Source organism: Notechis scutatus, chromosome 3, assembly GCF_049901735.1.
Source record: "Notechis scutatus isolate UNSWTSFEM ecotype Mainland chromosome 3, rNotScu1.2, whole genome shotgun sequence".
NCBI lineage: Eukaryota > Metazoa > Chordata > Lepidosauria > Squamata > Elapidae > Notechis > Notechis scutatus.
The window spans coordinates 127,879,671-127,901,284 of record NC_142011.1 but is presented as its reverse complement, the minus strand read 5'-3'; positions in this window follow the sequence as shown (position 1 = coordinate 127,901,284).

The following is a 21,614-nucleotide window of genomic DNA, read 5'->3' as shown; positions in this document are numbered from 1 at the left end:
CTGGGAATTGCTGCCTGGTCTGGTCCTGATGTTTGGAAAAACAGGACACTGTGGGAAGGAAAGGGGGAGAGGAGGAGGAAGAGGGGCCTTACCTGTTTTGAATGTTTTGAACTTTCTTAAGGCAGAGGGAGCTATAAAGATCTTCCAAAGAGGGGAGAGGGCAACCAATGATCTTCTGTGCAATGATGTTAACCCTCTGGAGTACTTTCCTATTCTGCCATTGTGCAATTGGCAAACCATACAGAGGTGCAGTAAGTTAAAATACTCTCTATGGTGCAATGGTAGAAGGTCACCAGCAGTTTTTCATTCAGTTGTTGTTTTTTTTTTTTGAGAAGTCTCAGGTAGTATAATCTCTGCTGGGACCTTTTGACCAGTGCTGCAATGTGAGCACCCCAGGTCAGGTCCATGTATGTATGTATGTATGTATGTATGTATGTATGTATGTATGTATATGTATGGTATTCAGCTTTGTTCAGGTATTTTCCCACGTCATTATAGTTGTGCTTTTAAAGTTGTAGCAACGTTTCGGCAGAATCTCATCTGCCATCATCAGGCTTCTGTATTGTGTTCGTCTGTTAGTCAGGCTTTCACAGCCATTTCTGTTTTAAATTTGGTGCTAGCCTACTGCTGTGTTAGAATGGTTTTTTCTTCATCCTGATTGGTTGGGAGTCTTGGTCTGTGTTTATTGGTCTTGGAGTTTGCTGTGTTCTGCTTGATTGGTGTTTCTAATATCTTCTGTCTGTTTTGTAGCTTTTTTTTTTTGTCTTGATTGGCAGGCAACATTGTGTTTTCTGTATTGGAGGCTTTTAATGTGGCTTGGCTCCGAGTAAATGGATGGCTATCATTTATTAGGAAGCTAGGTTTCATCTGGGTGCCTGGTTGGGGTGTGTTTGAGCTGGAGGTATCAGGGAGAATCTGTTTGTGCCCAGGTGTTTGCCTGGCTTGTAGTGTGGAGATTTTTTTGTTTGTGAGTGCAGGCTTCCAGATAATTGACAGTCTGGTGGAGTCATCTCTTCTATTCATGCTTTCAGGTCTTTTTTCAATCTCTATGGCTTCTCCAATAATTCTGTAGCTGGGGTTTTCTATAGTGGCTAGGGTTTGGGTGCCATTGAAGTCGATGCTATGACCTGTTGCTTTCATGTGTTGGACTAGTGAGGAAGTGTGTTCCAGCTTTTTTTACTGTCCACTAAAATATCCAGTCTTTTATTTAAAACAAGTAGTTATTGTTCCCTCCTTTATCAAGCAAGTCAATTTTTGCAAACTTAGCCATCTTCACAATTCATTCTTTAATTACGTTTATGTATCCTTCATCTTTGCCCATGTGATGGCTTCACTGCAGTTACCATATATAAAACCAATTGTACATGAGCCTTTTCTACTTGCATGTCCATAAGTCCTAATAAGAAAAATACAGTTTAATCTAAATGCTAATTTTTAAAATTCTCTCCACCAGCATATGTATTTGTATCCAATATCTTTTTGATTTGTCACAAATCCATCATGCATGACAAAATGTCCCTTCCTGTTTTCACATTTCCAACAGTGATTAGAAATACCTACATTGTACTTGGTAGGATGGTAGCAAACCATCTACCTACTTTCTTGAAAACAGTTTCAGAATGCTTCTCAGGGAATTGACAACTGTCATTCATCTAATTTCAGTCAAAAACTGAGCAAAATTCCTATCATTAGTGGCTAGGAGTTTTTAAGCAAACCACAAAAATGACTTTAATTCAAAGAATGTTGCATTGTTTTGGAAAATAAGCTGTTTTAACCAAATTCACCAGTGTAAACTAGCCCCATTGTTGGTTCTGGATTACTGAAACTTTCCAAATTAACAAGCTGGAGACAGATGGATGGACAGACAGATGGATGGATGGACTGACTGACTGACTCAAATGGGGAATTCTATGTAAAATGCATGTGCTTCCCTTCTTTCTTACTCAATTTATCTTTCTTACTCAGTTTCCACCAGGGGTGGGTTTCTACCGGTTCTGTCCACCTCTGTAGAACCGGTAGCTCTGAAGAGCAGCAGACATAGGACCGGTTCTATGTCTGCTGATGTTTTTGCCCACCTGCCCACCCGGGCTCTTACCTGACTTTTATTTCCTGATTTTTTCAACTTCAGCTGCTTTGCGAAGCACAGCTGCGGTTTAAAAAGAAGGGGAAAAAAGGGCTTTTTGAAAGGCTGCTTCTCTGCACGTAGCATGCTGATGATGATTTACAGGCGCGCACCGGCAGCCAGCGTGCAGGGAAGCACATCGTAAATCACCAAACCTCGTAAATGACCGAACTGGTAGTTAACCTTGTCATATCCCACCCCTGGTTTCCACCAGATGACAATGAAAATAAATAAACAGGTGCAAAATGATGAAAGAAGGGAAACTTTGAATGAATATGTTTTTAATGAAGGCTAGGACTGTTTCCTGCAAAGGCCCTGCAAACTTTGCTTTTTAGCTCACTGTTCCAATAAAGGCTAATACATTATTTGTTCTGCATTCCTTGGCAAGATATATTTCAACTTTAAATCACAAAAGTAATATATTAACATTTTATTCCTCAATTTATTTTGAAATAACATTAGGATTTTTCATTTTGCCAGTAAGAACCCCACTATTGTTGTCTTTCTTTTATCTATCTAGTCTTCTTTTATTGAAGTATTCAGTCATTTATAATTTCTAACTAGCCTGATGCCTTAGTCTAGCCTGATGCCTTAACCACTACACCAAACTGGTTCTCACATGCCCGACCAAAAATTGAGATAAAAACAGGGAGGCACGTTTACATTTTCAAATGTCCTGCATTACAGGTTAGGCTTATTCACCTTAAATGAACCATTGTTTAGCATCTCTCTATTTTCCGCTGAGAGTACAAGATATACTGTTGATTCTTAGGTCTTTATGTCTATGCTAGATATAAAGAGAACCATGAGCACTTCTGAAGCCTCAGCCTTCTGGAAAACAAAATAATTTGTGAAGCTATACATCTCAATTCTTATATAATGAGAGAGTTAAAACTGGGGCTAGGAAAGCACAAACAAGAAAGAATTTGAACCATTGTATTTGCAGTCCCCCTCCATGTTCTTCAGCTAGGGTTATGAGGCCTCTGTTTCATTTCATTCTCTTAGCAACCAACTGAGATGGATTGTCTGAAAGAAAGCAGTTGTCCCTTTATAGTTGAATAAGAAATGTGGCTTGAATTTATTTTACTAAGCAGCAAGTATAATGGATTTTTGGTTTGGCTCAGAGAGGTGGGAGGATATTGGTAAGCTATTACAGAAAAAAAAAGTATTTGAGTTCCAGGAAAGTAGAAAATATGGGAAAGAAATTCAAGACAACTCAAACTTGGTTGCAGGAGGTTAAATCAAAGTGTAGAGAGGTTTTGACAGGTTTTCATGGTTCTGTAATACCATAACTACATTAATGTACATTAAAGTCCATTCCAAGTTACATAGTGACTCCTGCTTTGTGACCTGGCTTACCTTGAAGGGCTGTCCTCAGGGCAGGATATCGCCTGCAGGATTTCCACATAACCTTATGAACAAATAAGTTAGATCCATGCCATTAATTAAAGAAGTGAATCACCCAAACATCTTTTAAACAATCTGCTTTCCTATTCCATGACCTTCCCATTGCTATGGTTATGGCTGGGTGAAGAGCCATGTCTTCTATGGCTATTCTAAACAACAGCACTGGGGGCCATTTTGAAACTTTATTCCAGAAAGCAGGCACTGGTAAGGGGAAGACATGCTTCTAGGGTCCCACTAGATGTTACTGTTCAATCAAAGCAAATTTATATGATGACAGCAGTAAGGGTTTTTTTACCTGCAGAGATGGGAAGACTCGCAAGTTCCCATGATAGAAGAATGGATGGTGAAGTGAATGGAAATCTTGCCTAATTTCATTTCTGCATGGAAATTACTCTTGAATTTTTTTGCTTGAAACTGAAAGAAATGAAAAATTTAACCTTGGGATCTGATGACTACAACCAGGGGAGGGATTCTCCCAGTTCAGACCAGTTCGGGTGAACCCCTTGTTCCAACTGGTTCAATCCAATGAGCATGCAGGCCCATCCACCCGACCCTGCTCTTTCCTGTGCTTTATGTCTTTTTGTTAGAGCACAGCTGATTTGCGTGCCAGAGCGGTTTGCCACGCCTCAGCTGTTTTCTTCAGCTGCAGCTGAAGATAAGTATTAGCTTTTTTAAATGCAGAGCACCTGCATGCTCACCAAACTGGTTGTTATATTGGTTGAATCGCACCCCTGACTACAACTGTTTATAACTATAAAAGTACTGCATGCTACTCTAGCTCAAAGGTTATTATATTTCATGCTTGTATCTAGAAGTTGGAAAGAAAGCTGGAAGTTACTTTTTCTATAACGCTTTCCCCCCTTCCTGTCTGTACCTTCTAATTTGGTTTTTTCCATCTCCCCCCCCCCCTTTTCCCTTTAAACCTGTTTTTTTATTATTTGAATTTTATACATTTCTGACAGTCAATAAAGTTGCCAGTAAAAAAAAAGGAGGATGAGAAGCAGGAAGAACCCAGAGCAGACCAACTCTGCAGGATTAAATCAGCTAGGCAGATGTTATGGGAGACAGGAAGTCTTAGAGGAGCAGGGAAAAGAGTTTGAAAGAAAGAAAAAGAAATGGTAGCCAACTGTTTTTGATATTTTGAAAAGAGATACAGAAACCTAAGTAAATGCTATCCCAAAGGTGCTTTTCCAAAAGGCAACTGGACTTCCTTGGGTTTTTTTTTCTTTGAAAACATTTTGCTTCTCATACAAGAAGCTTCTTGGTAGTTCTAATAAGTGCTCTATTTTAATCAACTAAGGACATTAACCTAACTTTGGTCCTAACATAGAAACACAAAATTCATACAGTTCTTTCGGAAATGTTTGACATTTTGAATGAAACCACCTATTTCCTTCAGTCAGCAGAATGTAAATTCGGCAGAAACAACTGTTGAATCATTAAAGTCAAAAGTGAATAATTCATAAAGAAATATAGCTGTAATCTTTTTACAGAGTCGTTTAACAAGTCTTCTTAGAAATGGATTAACATGAGAAACAAAGCTGGGAAAATTTGTGATTCAGGTGCATTGACTTTAATGAACCAATTGAAGTCCCACTGAGGACAAATCTGCTATCCATTGTAGTCTTCTTATAAAAGAGGTCCTGTGCTCCTTTTACATGGAGCAATTGGTGATAGCCTGTGCTGAAATAATTTTGGATGCAGAGTTGGTTCTTATAGCCCCCAAAATAATGTTATTATTGCGAGATCTTTGGATCCAACTATGTCATCACAGACTGAAAGAATAAGCAACATGGAGGTTATTTGAAGGAGTGCAATTTGAAAGGCAGTCATCCAAGGGACATCTGTAATTTGAGTTTATGCAAGATGGACTGATTGAAATGTGAAGCCTTCATTTAACTGCAGCAACTGGAAGTTGTAGAATCATCTATAGGCATTGCATCTCCTTTGAATGCGGTGATCTAGCCTAAAGCCCTGATATCTTTAACAGATAAAAGATAATCAGAGTTGGAAGGGACTTTGTAGGTCATCTAGTCCAACCCCCCACCCAAGCAGAACACCCTACACCATTTCTGACAAATGGCAGTCCAATCTCTTTTTCAAAGTCTCAAGTGATGACGTTCCCACAACTTTCTTTTAAGGCATGTCATCCAAATTCTAGCCAAACCTAACTTTGCTTAAATTTTGCACAGAGAAGGTCAGTCAAATAATTGTCTCCATTTCCTTACCATATTCCAGTTCTTCTCATTGGTGCCCAGAAAGGCATCCAGCCAGTAAACACTCAGCTTCTTCCAGTTGCCCCGATTTATCCTCGAATTAAGGGTCCCTTTCAAGCAATAGCTAACTTTTCTTTAAAGTACCCTGGAGTACCTAGTACTATGGAAGAGTTTAGTTGTTCATTCAGTTGTTAGTCACTTTTTAACTATGTACAAAGGAACTCTTTGAAAATTGGTATAATGTACGTATAATCAAGACAAGAGCAGAATATTTAAAGAAAAAAATTAAAAGGCATCAGGAAGGGAAAAAATAATGAGATGGCAGCAGCAGAATCCAAAGTTTTCAAACCCTGTGAAAATAGTAAAGTGTTAAGTATAACATAAGAATAACAACATTAAAAATGGCACCTACTGAACTTCTTGGTATTGCAATTTCTATGTTTCATATGTCTCTTGTGGTCAATGGCTGTATCTCAGCATGGAAATCAGGTTTCTCTTGGTGGCTTTGAAAACATCTGTTTTTAAAAATGCATATGACTCTTAGCCTTATGTTGCTCCTCTGCTTCATATAACAAGTTAAAGTGGGGATGTCAAACTCACGTCATCACAGTGGCATCACATGATGTGTCGGGACTTTTCCCCCCTTCACTAAACTGGGCATGGGCATGGCCAGCATGTGACACATCCGGCCCATGGGCCAGGAGTTTGACAGCCGTGAGTTAATGTCTCCTTCAAGATAAGCATGATTCTTGGTGACTTCACAAACACAAATTACACTAATGTAATTTTCTCAGAAGCTTTTTTTTTTTAAGAAAAACATTTTGATCTAACCTAAAGCTTTGCTTTAGGTCATGAAGGTTCTCCCATCCTGATACAAACCAGGTCTGACACTATTAAGCTTCTGAGAAATAGACAAGGTAATTTGAAACATTGTCAAAAATCACTAACAGCAGGGGATATTATCTATCTGTTTGATTCACTTGTGTGAAGTGGCTGTTAGTTGTTGTTATGGTTTTGTTTTTGTTTTCTGGGATTCGTCTTGAAATAACCAAGCTTTTATTAATCACAAAAGAACTTTCAATCTCCTTATAATTAAATGTGAGGTCAGAGGGCAGAATACATACTATAGGCAGTCTTTTATAGTTGAGGCGGGTGGAGAGGAGAAAATAGGAATAGCTTGGTTCTGTTTAATGAATTGTCTATGTGCTCCTTAATAAACGTCATAGTCCTACTGGGAAAAAGTAGAGGGAATATAGTAAGCTAAACTAGAACCTATTCAAGCAGGTAAACTCCAAATATAATTAACCTCCCTGCTTATAGCTCTGTTATAATTCTTCCAACCATCCAATGAAGTAGACCCTATAATTAGTCTTGTATAGTTAATTGCAGGAAGTGAGTTCTCCCTTTCCATCTTGAATTCCAACCCCAAATTTTACAGATAAAACTGTAATCTTCAAATCCTTTCATCAACAACAAGCAGTGTTTTTTTAAAAGCATTCCAACAAAATAGCCTCAGACACAGAATCGAAAGGTATGTTAATTACTTGCTGGACTTCTGTATATACTATGAAAAGCAATATAGCCTCTCCTTCCTAAACAATTTGAAAAACTATCCACAAAGTGAGGGAAAGAGTTAGGCAGATATTATGTAAATCTGTATGGCGTATATCTTGTATTCTTTTGCATAATTCTACATGCCTTAGAAAATAACCACCACTGAAATGTAATTGCAGAAAAGGTGGGGTTTTGTAAGATATGAGGCATAAAATATACAGGCAAAGTCACCCTTGACCTTAGCCTGCATCTAAAGATATCAATTTCAGCATGCCTTTGCATTCTGTATCTGAGATTATTTTGCTGCTTTGCTTAAAAAAAATCCTGCTTGCTTTTAGTAGAGGGATTTGAAGATTACAGCTCTATCCATAAAAATTGGAGGTGGAATTAAAGACAGAAAGGAAAAACTTCAGCACTCTCACACATTTCTGATAATTGTACCAGGTAAAGAAATCAATCTATTTTTCAGTAGATATGGGGCATAGAAGAGGCCTATATTCTTACTCTGGTGCTTCAGCACATGACTGGATACTGGCAACATCTCTCTCAGAAAAGAAAGAATGATTCAATAAGTTTTTTATGATTTTCCAAGGAAGCTGCACAGGGGGTAACAGTTGGAGAAATGGGCTATGTTTGAAAGTCTCTTCTACTACTGAAGATGCTAAAGTAGAGCATCGAGCAGAAAATAAACAAGTCAATCTAGAAAGAAGATTGTAAGCATACCGCAATCAATGGCAACTGAAATGTGAATGAATATAAAGAAACACAAACATCTACTGGGAGGGCTACTGTAATACAGAGCTCAAAGCATCTCGGTGTACCTTTCCTTGATTCCAGAATTAAAAGAGGAAATGAAAAAGGCAATGAAAACAGATTTTTCAGGAACAATGTACATCATATATACAAGCTAGGCAACATCCCTTCCAAATTCAAATTCAAATTAAGGCTATGCCAAGATAACCCCTAAAGAATTAGAAAAAAAAGCCATAGAAGATTATTTTTATATATGATCGTTGCTGCAAGACTATATGCACAAAACAAAAATACTAGAGTCAAGAAAAAACATTTTTAAAAAGCCAGAACATCACACAAATGGTCCATTATCTGCCCTAACTCAGGGCCTGGGGATAGAGCCAGGAGTCAATGCTTTATTTAAAGGTGTTTCTAATCATAATAAATGCAACTATATCATTCTTAACTATATTCAATATCATCAGGTTCAATATAACAACCAATTAATTAGCCAAAGCTAGGGAAAAATATCCAGATCAGCACAATGTTGTGCAATTCCAAAGCATTATTTTTATTAAAAGACCTGAAAGCATAATTGTTAAGTTTGAGGCATGGGTTTAATGAACGGAGACCAGACTGTAAACCGTGAACTTCAGCTCTTTATTCACGAGCATAACAGAGACAAAAAACCCGGCTAGCAGTCACTCTTTTATAGAGTAAGCTGCTATCCGGATAACCAATGGATAGTGTTATAGCGTTTGAATCTTGGCGCAGCCCGCCAACAGCCAGTCAGATTGCTCAGAATGAACCAATCATAACTTGCCATTATATGGGCCAATGGGACGTGCAGGATTACGATCCTGCTAGGCAAATTAATCTTTATTAATTACATTTCTTTCGTTCACAACACCCCTCCCCTGGGTTTCGCTTTGACGGCCGTGGTGACGTAATCATGCAGGTATGCAGGTCGTTTTACCTGTCTATTCGATTTTCGCTGTTCCACCGGTTTTTGTTTAAAGTTCGGTTCCGTGGAACGCAAGGCTCGCTTCGCCCGGGGTTGATTCCGCGACACTATCAGAGTCCCTTAAGTCCATTCCTGGATCGGGCAGGCATGTTTCCGCTATGGTGTTCCTCTGCGGGAGGATACCCCGATCCCGGACCTTCTTCAGGTGGCGCGAGCACTCGGTTTAGTGGCCGTCTGTCCCCGATTACATCGTCGTCCTATGCGGTCTTCGTCCCCTCGGTATTCCCTCCCCCTGAGTTTGGAAGTCTGGAGGGTCGCGAATATTTTATTGTAAACGAGATCGAGTTGGTCTATGTGGCGTTTCCATATCTTGCCATCTGTCGCCTTAAGGCGGTAAGATCTAGGGCCAGTGAGGTAGACTACGGTGGCTGGGACCCACAGCGGTTCGCCGGAAAGGTTTTTTTGCGTAGACCAAGTCGCCTACCTTGAATTGGCGATACGTTCTGCTGGATGCACAGGGTTTCTCTGGCGAGTAAGACGGGTGTAGTCGGTCGAGGTGGGAGCGAAGCTTCCGCCCCATTAAAAGTTTGGCTGGGGTCTTGTTGGTGACACTGTGGGGGTAATGTGTTGTAGTAAGAGTATTTTGTTCAATCTAGCATCGATGTTCCCCGGATGCATTTTTTGGAGTGTCTTTTTAAGGAATTGGACCATCCGCTCAGCCCTACCGTTTGCCGCAGGATGAGCCGGCGAGTTAAGGCGTGGCAGATGCCCCGGTTCACCAAGTATTGTTCGAAGGTGAGGGCCGTAAACTGGGGTCCATTGTCGGAAACTAGAACGTCCGGGAAACCGTGTATTGCAAATAATCTATCTAGTTTTTTAATGACCGAGTCAGTAGTTGTGCTTTTCATCTTGTGGATTTCGAGCCAGTTGGAGTAGGCATCCACGGTTAGGAGAAAAGTGTGTCCTTTCGTGGGTCCCGCGAAATCAATGTGGATGCGGGACCACGGGCCTTGAGGAGTTTCCCATTTGGTGGGAATTGCTCTCGGTGGGGCGTTGCTGACTTCTTGGCAGTTTCTACACGTGGTAACCCAGGCTTCAATTTGTTTATCGATGCCTGGCCACCACGCATAGCTTCGAGCGAGAGCCTTCATGCAGACGATGCCCGGATGTCCTTCGTGTAGGGTTTTCAACACAAGTCGCTGTAGTTTCTCTGGCACGACGACTCTATCTCCCCATAGGATGCAGCCCTTCTGGGAGAATAGTTCCGCTTGCGGTGTTTGAATGGCGTGAAAATGGCGGGGTTTCTTCGACTGGCCACCCGCGTTCACCCAACTGAGAACTTTTGTGAGGATAGAGTTTCGCTTTTGTGCCGGCAGCGATATCTCTTGCCGTTAGTGGCGGCGAGTTGAGGGTTTCAATTTGCAGCATGGTGAGGGTTGGAGCTGGGTCGCTGATGGTTTCTGGAAGTGGGAACGGCTCAAAGCGTCAGCATGGGGAATGGCTTTCCCGGCGATGCTGCAGTACATAGCTGTAGGCTGCTAGGAATTCTGACCAGCGAGTCATTCTAGGCAATAATATGTATGGGGTTGGTTTATCACCTGCTAAAATGCCAAGTAAAGGCTTGTGGTCTGTAATTAGAGTAAAGGGCCGCCCGTAAACATATTCGTGGAATCGCTCACGGCCGATACAATAGCAAGAGACTCTTTGTCAAGTTGGCTATAGTTTCGTTCAGCCTTCGATAATGTCCGCGAAAAGTACGCAATGGGAGCTTCATGCCCATTTGGTAACACGTGACTCAAAATGGCTCCAACCCCAAATGGTGATGCGTCACACGTAATATTTAGTGGCAAAGTCTCATTGTACTGCATTAGAACAGTATCGGATGTTAATAAATCTTTCACTTTTTGAAACGAGCATTCTTCTCGATGTCCCCAGACCCAGGTGGCTTTCTTGTCAAGAAGTCTATGTAGGGGCTCAGCTACGGTCGCCTTCTGGGACAAGAAGATGTTGTAAAAGTTAATAAGTCCCAGGAAAGCCTGGAGATCAATCTTATTTTTAGGTCTTGGGGCGTTCTTGATTGCCCTGAGTTTGTTTTCAGTAGGGTGAATACCGTGTTTATCGAGAAGGTATCTGAGAAACTCTACCCTTTCAGTGCATAGTTGACATTTATTTTTTTAACCTTGAGGCGGCGTCCTTAAATTTATGTAAAACCAATCTGAGACGCCTTTCAAGCTCTACTCTATTTGGGGCAGCAATTAACACGTCATCGAAATATGGTACAACCCCTTTTATTCCCTGTAAAAGTCTTTCCATTAGACTCTGAAATATCCCTGGGGCTACACTCACTCCAAACTGGAGTCTGTTGCATTTGAAGGCACCTCGGTGTGTAACGATAGTCTGTGCCTCTGCGGTTTCCGCATCAACGGGTAGTTGTTGATACGCTTGCGCTAAGTCTAACTTTGCGAAGATCTTCCCGTCGCCCAGGGAGTGGAGAAGATGTTGAACCACCAGCACCGGATAAGCGCTCTGTTGGAGTGCGTGGTTCAGAGTGGCGCGTAGTCTCCACAAATTCTGATTGACCCATCCGGGTTGATGGGGAGTTACGATTGGGGTTTCCCAACGGGCGTGGTCAATAGGCTCCAACACCCCTTGGGCTATTAACTTATCAAGTTGCTCGTCAATCTTGGGTTTAAGGGCGAACGGCACCCCGAGGGCTTAAGGCGGATAGGGGCTATTTCTGGATTGAGGCTAAATGATATAGGGGTCCCTTGTACTTGCCTAAGTTGTCCGAAAACACGTCGTGGAATTCCTGGACGATTCCTGGACCCCTATATCATTCCCAATCGTCGCTTCCGGCCTGGTGAATGCCGGCCACCTCGATCCCGAGTGGGGAGAACCATTGTAGGCCTAGTAAGCTGGGCCGGTCACCATCGACGACAGTTAATGGGAGAGACACGGCACGATCTTTAAAAGATACATGGACTTGACTCACTCCGACGACTGGGATCGAGTTCCCTGATAATCTCTGAGGATGATTTTCTGTGTCCTGAGGTCTTGCCGATGGATGGTAGGGATCAGCTGTTTAAGGGTCTTCCAGGAAACCATTGAGAGGGACGATCCGGAGTCGACTTCCATCTGGCAAGGTTTGTTCTCGGCGGCCACTTCCACTCGGATCTTTTGTTTGTCTAATGACGAAGCGTGGCCGATAATAATGGTCTGGTGTGCCTCTTCTCATCTTGCTGGAAGAGCAGATGTTTTGCTGCTGTAGGCATGGTTGTTCCATTGGTTATTCAAATGATCCCGATTTTCAGGGAGGTTCCCTGTGGTTTGGCGGAGGTTGTTCTCCTTTCTGTTTGTGTTGAATTCCTCTTACTTCTGCAGACCCATGCGATGTGGCCTCTCTTCCCACAGGAACGGCAGATTGCGTCAAGAAATTTGCAACCGGATCGTGGCGTGGTTTCCCCACAACCCGCACATGGACGCTGAAGTTTTAGAGTTTGTTGATCTCATTCAGCCCGAAGTCTGTTAACCTCTTCTTCATCACTCTCGGATTGGGACTCGAGGTCCTCATGGTGCGCTGTCGCTGAGTGTCTTTCTAGTTGAGGCGAGGCTTCACGGGTGAACTGACGGAGCGGTGCGTTGGTGCGGCGCATTCGAGCGGCCGACTTCTTGGTTGCCTCTGCTGCAGTAGCGTCAGCAATGGCATCTGCAAGATCGATGTCCCCCTTGCCATGATCTTGCTCTGTACTGCGTGGTCATCTAACCCCAGAACTATGCGGTCTCGCATAGCTTCTTCTAGGTCTGAAAACCCACAGAGGCCTCTCAGGTTTCTTAGGTCAGCGATGAAGTCTGCAATACTTTCACCCTTCCGCTGATCCCGCTGATAAAATTCGTGTCTCCGAACCAACGTTGGTATGGCGGGGCATAGTGAGCCCGTAGGATAGGCTCGAGGTTGTCCCAATCTATTGCTGTCACTTCAGCTGGTTTCAGAGCGCCTTCGCCATTCTAAAAACGGCTGGTCCACAATGGGGTCAAGAACACCGCCCGCTTCTTTCCGGCTGTTGCGTCTTTCAAATTGTTGGTTTCTAGAAACATTTGGAACCGATCCATATACGACTCCCAGTCTTCCTTTTCCGGGTCAAAAGGAGCGGGTGGTATAGCGCCACCTGACATCCTGCCGATGTAGATGCGCTCTCAACCACGTGCTTCGGTTGGTGCTCTGTAGGGTTTATTCAGCTCTATTGTCTCCGCATCCCATCCTCGTCGCCAGTGTTAAGTTTGAGGCATAGGTTTAATGAAAGGAGACCAGACTGTAAACCGTGAACTTCAGCTCTTTATTCATGAGCATAACAGAGACAAAAAAAAACCAGCTAGCAGTCACTCTTTTATAGAGTAAGCTGCTATCCGGATAACCAATGGATAGTGTTATAGCATTTGAATCTTGGCGCGGCCCGCCAACAGCCAGTCAGATTGCTTGGAATGAACCAATCATAACTTTCCATTATATGGGCCAATAGGACTTGCAGGATTACGATCCTGCTAGGCAAATGAATCTTTATTAATTACATTTCTTTCGTTCACAACAATAATGATGATAAGAAATGGCATATCAAGTCCATTCCTCCCCTATGCTATTTTAGCTGTACATTCCATTGGTTTACACTCCATAGTGTTGTCAGGTTTCCAAGTGATGAAATCTATTTTTTAAAAAAGTCCATCTTCCAAAAACAGATTTCTTTTATTTAGGAAAGCATCAAATTGGCAAAGTCCATGGTAATTCCGGATCTGACTCAACCCGGAATTACCCCACAATGCTAGAAGTTAGAAACATCCCCCAAAGTCACATTCTCCAATAGAAGTAATTCAACGTTGTTTGATGTCATAAATCTCCACCTCAAGGGGTCCAAGTCTGGGCAGCTCTTTTCCCATGGGAAGAAAGATCACCTAGCCAAAACAATATCTTTATCTCCACTGTCCCCGCTTAGGAATGTGTCGAGCCCAAAACCCTTCCCCCATGACTGCCACAGAGAAAGTAAGGAAAAGAATATATACTAAGTTTTACTAAAATGGCTACACATATGTCAATTTTGGGCTTGACAGTATACAGAAAAAGAAAACAAAATTCCTGGATTTTAATGCATTTCCTGGAATTTGAATTGCTGGGTCATTCTGATGCTTGTTTCCCAGTTAAAATGTTTAATTAATTAAACCATTAAATTATTAAATTTAGGACTAACTCTGCACTATGGGCAGTTCACAATATATATTTCCATAAAAATCCGATATAAATCTGAGGAAAGGAAAAAAGAAAACCTTGCCCTTTAAGGAATAGGCAAAGTTCTTTCCTTTTGTGGATTCGAATTTCCTGGCTGGGGGAAATGCAAAATGATTTGGTCAGCTGCTTGGAAGTCAGAATCAGTTTATTAATAGGAAGGCAGGTAAGAAATCTGACAGTATTCCTAGGATTAATCTTATAAGTGAGTAGAAAAACCTCTCTTTTATACATTTCAGGTTCTTTGATTTGTAGGTGTGAATCTTTGAAGACTTTGATTTGTGTGTGTTGAATTCCTGTCTCTTTGGGATCTCTTCCTGGGATCTTGGTTTTATGGTCCTGATCCTTTGTAGTTGCTTGTATCATGTTTCTTTCCTGCCATGCCTTTTGGTTTGCTTTTCACAAGTTTTTATAACTTGCCATCTATTTGATTTCTACGGGAAAGGATCATAGCTAGTTTGTAGGGTTTTTTTCTCTGTATCTCATGCCTGTAATTTTCTCCTTCCTTTGTTGTGAAAAGTAAGCTGGCTCCAGCTATTTTAATAGCCCTACTTGACAAAGGGTGGGGGCTGTTTCCCTAGAAGAGGGGGGAATCGTACTTCCAACAAATCGAAACAAAAAAAGATGAAGTCACTACAAAGAAACAAATACTAAGTTAAATATATATTAAAAAAACCACATTTGCCATTTAAGGCTTGGGAGATCAACCAGGTCAAATTCAAATTCAGAACAGAGCTGGAAGGGACCTTGGAGGTCTTCTAGTCCAATCCCCTGCTCAAGCAAGAGACAAGTTTCAGGCAAGTGGCTGTCCAGTCTCTTCTTAAAAACCTCCAGTGAGGAAGCACCCACAACTTCTGTAGGCAAGCTGTTCCACTGGCTAATTGTTCTCACTTCTCCAAGGCCTTATCAGCAGGATTGGAAAAACATATATTTCAAGAGATTTCTCATTCCAGAGGCCAGGTACTATGTGAAAAATGGTGTGCTTCCTAGGTCTCATTAAATGGCAAAGTTTAGACAAAAGAACCTGGTGCTCACCACCTCTGCCAGCTCCTACAGAGTAGCAGAACAGAAAACAAGGGACATAGGCAAATCTCCAAATAACCTGGTCCCATACCATCTAGGGCTTTATGGGTTTATGGCTTTAGGGCAATACCTCAAATCACATCTGGAAGCATTCTGACTTCATGGAGCATTCTGTAGCTTCATGGAGCAGAGCTATCATGGGGGCATACTGCCCACACTGCTGCTTTCTGTATCAGTTCAAGCTTTTAAGTGGTTTTCAACGGTCAGACCATGTAGAATCATTGCATCAGTTGTGTCTTCAGGTGATTAGAGCATGAGTAACTATCTGAAGGACTTCCCAATGCAATAAAAGGGGCAGCTAGTGTACCAGATGGAGCTGTGCAAAATATCATGTTCCTTTGGCCATACTTGCCACCTGCTTTTCAATGTTGTATGTGTGCTTTTACTGTATTTTAATGAGGGTTTTGAAGAGATGCTTCTGAATGAAGTATACAATAGTATAAATAGTATAAATGTAGCATTGTTAAGCAACAAGACATTTGCGATGCTGTCCTGTTAGCTCTTTCAGATGTATTGTCAATTAAACATTGATGATGCTTTGTTAACATATCAACCTAAAAACATAACAATGACTTTATTATAATTTCTTTGATTTTGTGAGCCACCCAGAGTCAGATGGCATACAAATTTAATAAGTTATTATTAGTAATTGTTATCAATGCATATATTTTATATTGTATGCACTGAATACAATGTATAATATACTGCAAGAAACCCATAAGAAATTCACTACTTTCTCTAATTATTTTTAACATAAACCAATGTTTACATTAGGCTATTGAAAACTTATTAATTTAGAGATGCATGCATTATCTATTTGGGGATTTTGCACATTTTTCTGTCCAAATAATAATTCTTCCAAATGTAATTATCTTTTTAAGAGGAAAAAAAGAAGCCAAAAATACTTATAGTATTACAATTACTGTATATCTTGCCTTCCTCCCCACCAGTACCCCACTAGCATTTTTTTTTAATTTTCTTTTTGTCTGACCATTTAACTTTCTTTTTATTGCATATTAATTACTTTATCTGCATCCATTTTACATCTGGAGATGTATACCGCATCCTTGGATTCTGGCCCTTGAAGATTTTATTTTATATTCTTCCTTTTGTATAGGAGTTAAAAGTAGTACACACAGTGGCCGCTCCTTTCCCCCACAAGTGAGATAGGTTGTACCAAGAGAGCATAGGTTGCAGGGCTGAGAGTAGAGTGCCACCTGGGCTTCCCTATTTGTATCTGAACACCTTAAACATTATACCAGGGAGAAGTATATTCTAAGTGACCAACTTTTTTCAAGAATCTCTAACCATCCAATTCAATCTAGCAGATTGGGCATGCTGCAGATCCCATCAGCTAAAAAAATTCTGCTAGCAGAAACTAAATGACAAGTCTTTTCTACAGTAATCCCTGCTCTGTGGAATATCCTCCCCTCAGAGATTAGGCCCATTTAGACTTTTGTAATGCTCTAAAAACCTAGTTGTGTTCCTGAGCCTGAGGTACATAATGTGTTAATGCCCCTGTTCAGGGATGGGATTCCACCAGTATAACAACTGGTTCGGTGATTGTGTGCTTCGCTGCCACGTGAATCAGCTGTGCTCTTAAAAAAGGAAACAAAGCACAGGAAAGAGCAGGGGTGGGTAGGCAGGCCCAAATGCTCGTCGCAGCAAACCAGTTCACTGCCAGCTGATCTTTGGAGCAAGAGGTTCACCCGAAGTGGTCTGAACTGGTAGAATCCCACCCATGCCCCTGTTTCTTGGCTTTACTGTTAACTGACTAAGTATTTCAGCTGCTGCATAGATTTATTCTGGATTTTTTTATTGTTTGCAAAATGCTTCTTATTGTTTTTACACTTTTGGAATTGTAAGCAACCAGAATCGTTGACTGATTGAGAGGGCTGGCTATAGAAATTGAATAAATAAATAATAAAATACCACACTGGCTCTCACAATGGTCTTCTGAAGAAGTAGGTTTCATTCAAGCTGCTGGTAATTGCCTGTAAAGTCCTTTATAGATTTAGGCCTCATTATGTGAAGGTTCTCCTATCTTCAGTAATTTCTACCCATCTAGTAAAATGTGGCAAAAAAAAATATGTGGTGTTCAAGTCATTTAGTGAGACCCCAGAAGTGTGCCTTCTCTATTGAGGTCTCCTCTCTATGGAATGAGATCTCCTCAGAGATAATATGGCTCTTACCCTGACAACATGTTGGAAGTCATTGAAGACCTCCAAGACCTACCTCATCCTTGAGGTAGAATGGTTTCAACACCCTGTACATTTTGGTTTGGTTCAGCATGTTTTTTTCATTGCATGGATGCCTGTAGAACAACTTATTATCATAGCACTCAGCTTTTTATTAATAATATTGGAAATCCTAAGACTTGTTCAGAATATTTGATCATTGGAATTTAAATCTCTTGGTGACAACTCCCTTTCATTAGTTTCCATTTCACCATTATATGCAGAACTATGTATATGCTAATGTAAACATGCATAATACATCTGAAACACAATATACATATAAATTATGAATCCTTAGAAAGGACATGTCTATGTTCTGCAATATTAGGCTGATTAGCTTTGTGTATTCAGGTGGAGCATATAGGAATGTGTAAACCTAGATTTCTGAGTGTAAGTCAAAGTTTTAATTTCTAAAGTCCTGAATAGCTTGGTATCCAATATTAGAAAATGACCAATCTGGTGATGCCAAAGAGTATTTGGCAGGGTGCCTTGGGCAGAAGGAAGAAGATGCCAGGAAGTATTTCTCACTCCTGCTATGTATACTTTGGAAGAAACCTTTCTTTGAAAAAAGGACTGGGTCCTTCAGTGTTTGCCTTCTAAAAGTAGTTAATCCAGTTTTTCAAGAAAACATTTAGCCACTGATAGTTGGTCATTATCTACATTTATGTTTTCAATTAATGCTCCAATGTCAGCAGATTATTCTGATTTGTTTATATGTTAATGTTGTTATACAGGTGAAATTTGAAAAATTAGAATATCATGCAAAAGTTCATTTATTTCAGTAATGCAACTTAAAAAGTGAAACTAATATATGAGATAGACTCATTACATGCAAAGCAAGATAGTTCAAGCTGTGATTTGTCATAATTGTGATGATGATGGCTTACAGCTCATGAAAACCCCAAATCCACAATCTCAGAAAATTAGAATATTGCATGCAATCAATAAAACAAGGATTGTACATAGAACAATATCGGACCTCTGAAAAATATAACCATGCATATGTACTCAGTACTTGGTTTGGGCCCCTTTTGCAGCAATTACTGCCTCAATGCAGTGTGGCATGGAAGCTGTGGCAATGCTGAGGTGTTATGGAAGACCAGAATGCTTCAGTAGCGGCCTTCAGCTCTTCTTTTTGAGTTTCACCTGTAAGTCACTAGGAGTTGGGCAAAATTCAGCAACATACAGAAAATTCAGCAACATACTAATATATAAAGAAAATGGCTTCAAACACACTGGATGATTTTACCTTGATGCATTGCTTTTGGCTATGCCCAAAGATTTCTCAATCAGAATATTCCCATCATAATCTATTTAGTTAATAGATTTTCCCCCCCCTGGAATCATCTCACTTGCTTCACAAGATGCTGGAGAAAAGTGGGGGGGGGGGGTGTGTTATCTTCTATTTATTAAGTTTTATCTCTTCTTTATTTTTTATCAGCTCAAAGTCGCATATTTACCTCATATTTCCATATCCTATTTTTCCCATATAAGAGAATGACTGACCCAAAGTCACCTAGCTAGATTCTTTTTTGAGGTTTTTTAGGGGAGGGAGGCCTAAGGGAGGGCTAGAATTCCTAGTCACCCAGTTTCCAACCCAGTGCCTTAGGCACTATACCAAACTCTGCTGTTTACTGACAGTAATTCTGAGTATAATCATTAAAAAAGTAATTTTAATATCCGCTTGAAGGTAATTTAGCAAGAAGGAACTTCAGAGGATTCTAACGATGTATCAGTGGTATTTGGATTAACTGTAAGAATTTGAATGGATGCTTTCCTGCTTACTGATGTTCATCTGGAATTTAAATTAATATGTTGCATAAGCCCCATATCCCTCATTTCTCCTCTTTACAGGACAGGGACCCTGTGGAAATTGTCCCTTGACATTTACCATGTGAAGAATTGTTTTTAACAATATTTTTCATAATTCTAAATGCTACAAGGGAAAGAAGTCAAGTGTGAAGATAATTTATAGCATTATTCAATATCCATCATCAAGCAATATCTGTTTACAAAAGTGCTTTAAAGCGCTTGTCATTTATCTTTAGCAGATACAAGATTATATCTGCAAAATTCTTAAACAATGCACACAGCAATCTGGGCCTTATGCAAAGTGCCGTGAGAAAATCAGGAAGGAAAATTCTGCCTGACAAGCAATATTTAGAGGTAAGCTGTGGAATGGAAGCCTTGAACCATTCAGATTGCAAAATCTGCAGTTAGGTTTGATTAAGTTCCAACAGGAAGATGACTTTAAAGTGTCAATAAATCAAACTTAAATTTCACACGAGACAGTGACAAACAGTTCTGTGTTGCTATGTTAAAGGGCAAAGACGCCTAGAGCATAGCCAAAAGATCCTAATTTTAATTAGTTATCAGGGTGCTCAAATTAAAGTTAATCATGTTCACCCTTTCCAGCTAAACAATTAGGTTTGGCAAGAACATTAGCATTTTGATTAAAAAAATGTAGAACAAACAACAATCTCCTCTGGATTTTTTTCTCTCACAAAACCTGACCAGAAACCAGACAACCTATTTTCAATGGTTAAGGAGAATCAGAAAATTAGGAATGAAAAATATATATATGAGAGCTTAAGGCTACTTATCATTCATATGTTCTTAGAAGCCAAAATGTTTCTCTACCACTTGTGTTTTTGAACAAAATGAGAAAAATTTCTCAACATTTTCAGAAATGAAACGAAGTAACAGGTTCAGCTCAGCCCCAATATTAACTCTTGAACTAGTTTGGAGGGGAAATACAGAAAAATTAAAGGAAATAGCCTCTTTGACATGACATTTCTCAGAGAATGCCATTTGGACCTGAAGATGCTATAGAAAGATGTAAGTTTAAAAAACAAACGTCATTTGCAGACAAAATTATATTATATATTGTCAATTTGTTAAAGATAACCACTGTATTTGAAGTCTCCATAATGAAAATGCAACAATATGAAAATAACTGGAATGGAAAAATAAGATTCAAAACAGCCAACGATTTTGTGAAAAAAATCCCAATCTCAGAGCAGGCACAGAGGTTTGAGTAGTATTGGAAACCTGTTCATGTTTGAACTAAATCTGTTTGCCTGAGTAACTCTGCTGCAGAGTTTTAAGAGTTCCTCATAGACTGGACAAGAGTGAGCCTTAAACTAAGAGAAATATGTGATACAGTAATCCATGCTATAATCAATCTGCCAATATGTTAATTTTCACAATTTGCTGGGGAGGGGAGCAACTGGGAAGGGGAGACAATGAGTGAGCTAGAAGCAACAATAGTTAAGATTGTAAACAGCAGTGATGCTGTTGTGAGTCCTGTCAGATTGATGGAAAGCTTTAATCAATATGTCAGGAAAACTAATTAGAGAAAGGGGGAGATCTATCCTAAATGTGCCCATCATTTATGAAATATAGTATCAAACTTTATGTTGGAATAAGAACATTGGTGGTGTTGAGGAATAGTGTGATCTTTTAAGCCATGGTATACAAATCTGGAATAATTGCATTTGCTGTTTGGGGTACATTCAGAAGAATTTTGCTGCTGTACTATCCACTTACTGCTGATATTTGCCCAAGCACTCAAAGACTGTAGTTTTAGGAGATTTTAACATGTACACACTAAGGCTCATTAATCATTAATGGTTTGGGATGTCAGGTCTACTATTACTTCTATGGACCTGTCTCAATGAATATCTTGCCTGATGCAAAAAGCAAATCATATATTGGACTTAGTTTATGGTGCTGTTTTAGGATATGATTATGGTTGGGATAGATAAACATAATTTTGCTATCATCACAATGTTTGGTTGCAATGTCAGATTAAGTTTGATCTGCTATTCTTGCAAATTGGACCGATTTTAATCAATGCCCAGCTGTACCAGGACTCTAGAGCTTGTGAGAACTATTACACTTTGTGAAGGCAGCTGACTTTTTTTTCCAAGACATGGATAAATCCTGATTGGAATTTGAAGGAAATGAAAAAAGAGAAAAAGAATTTTCTGTGATTTATGAATCCGGACGGTTTTCTGAGGTGTCT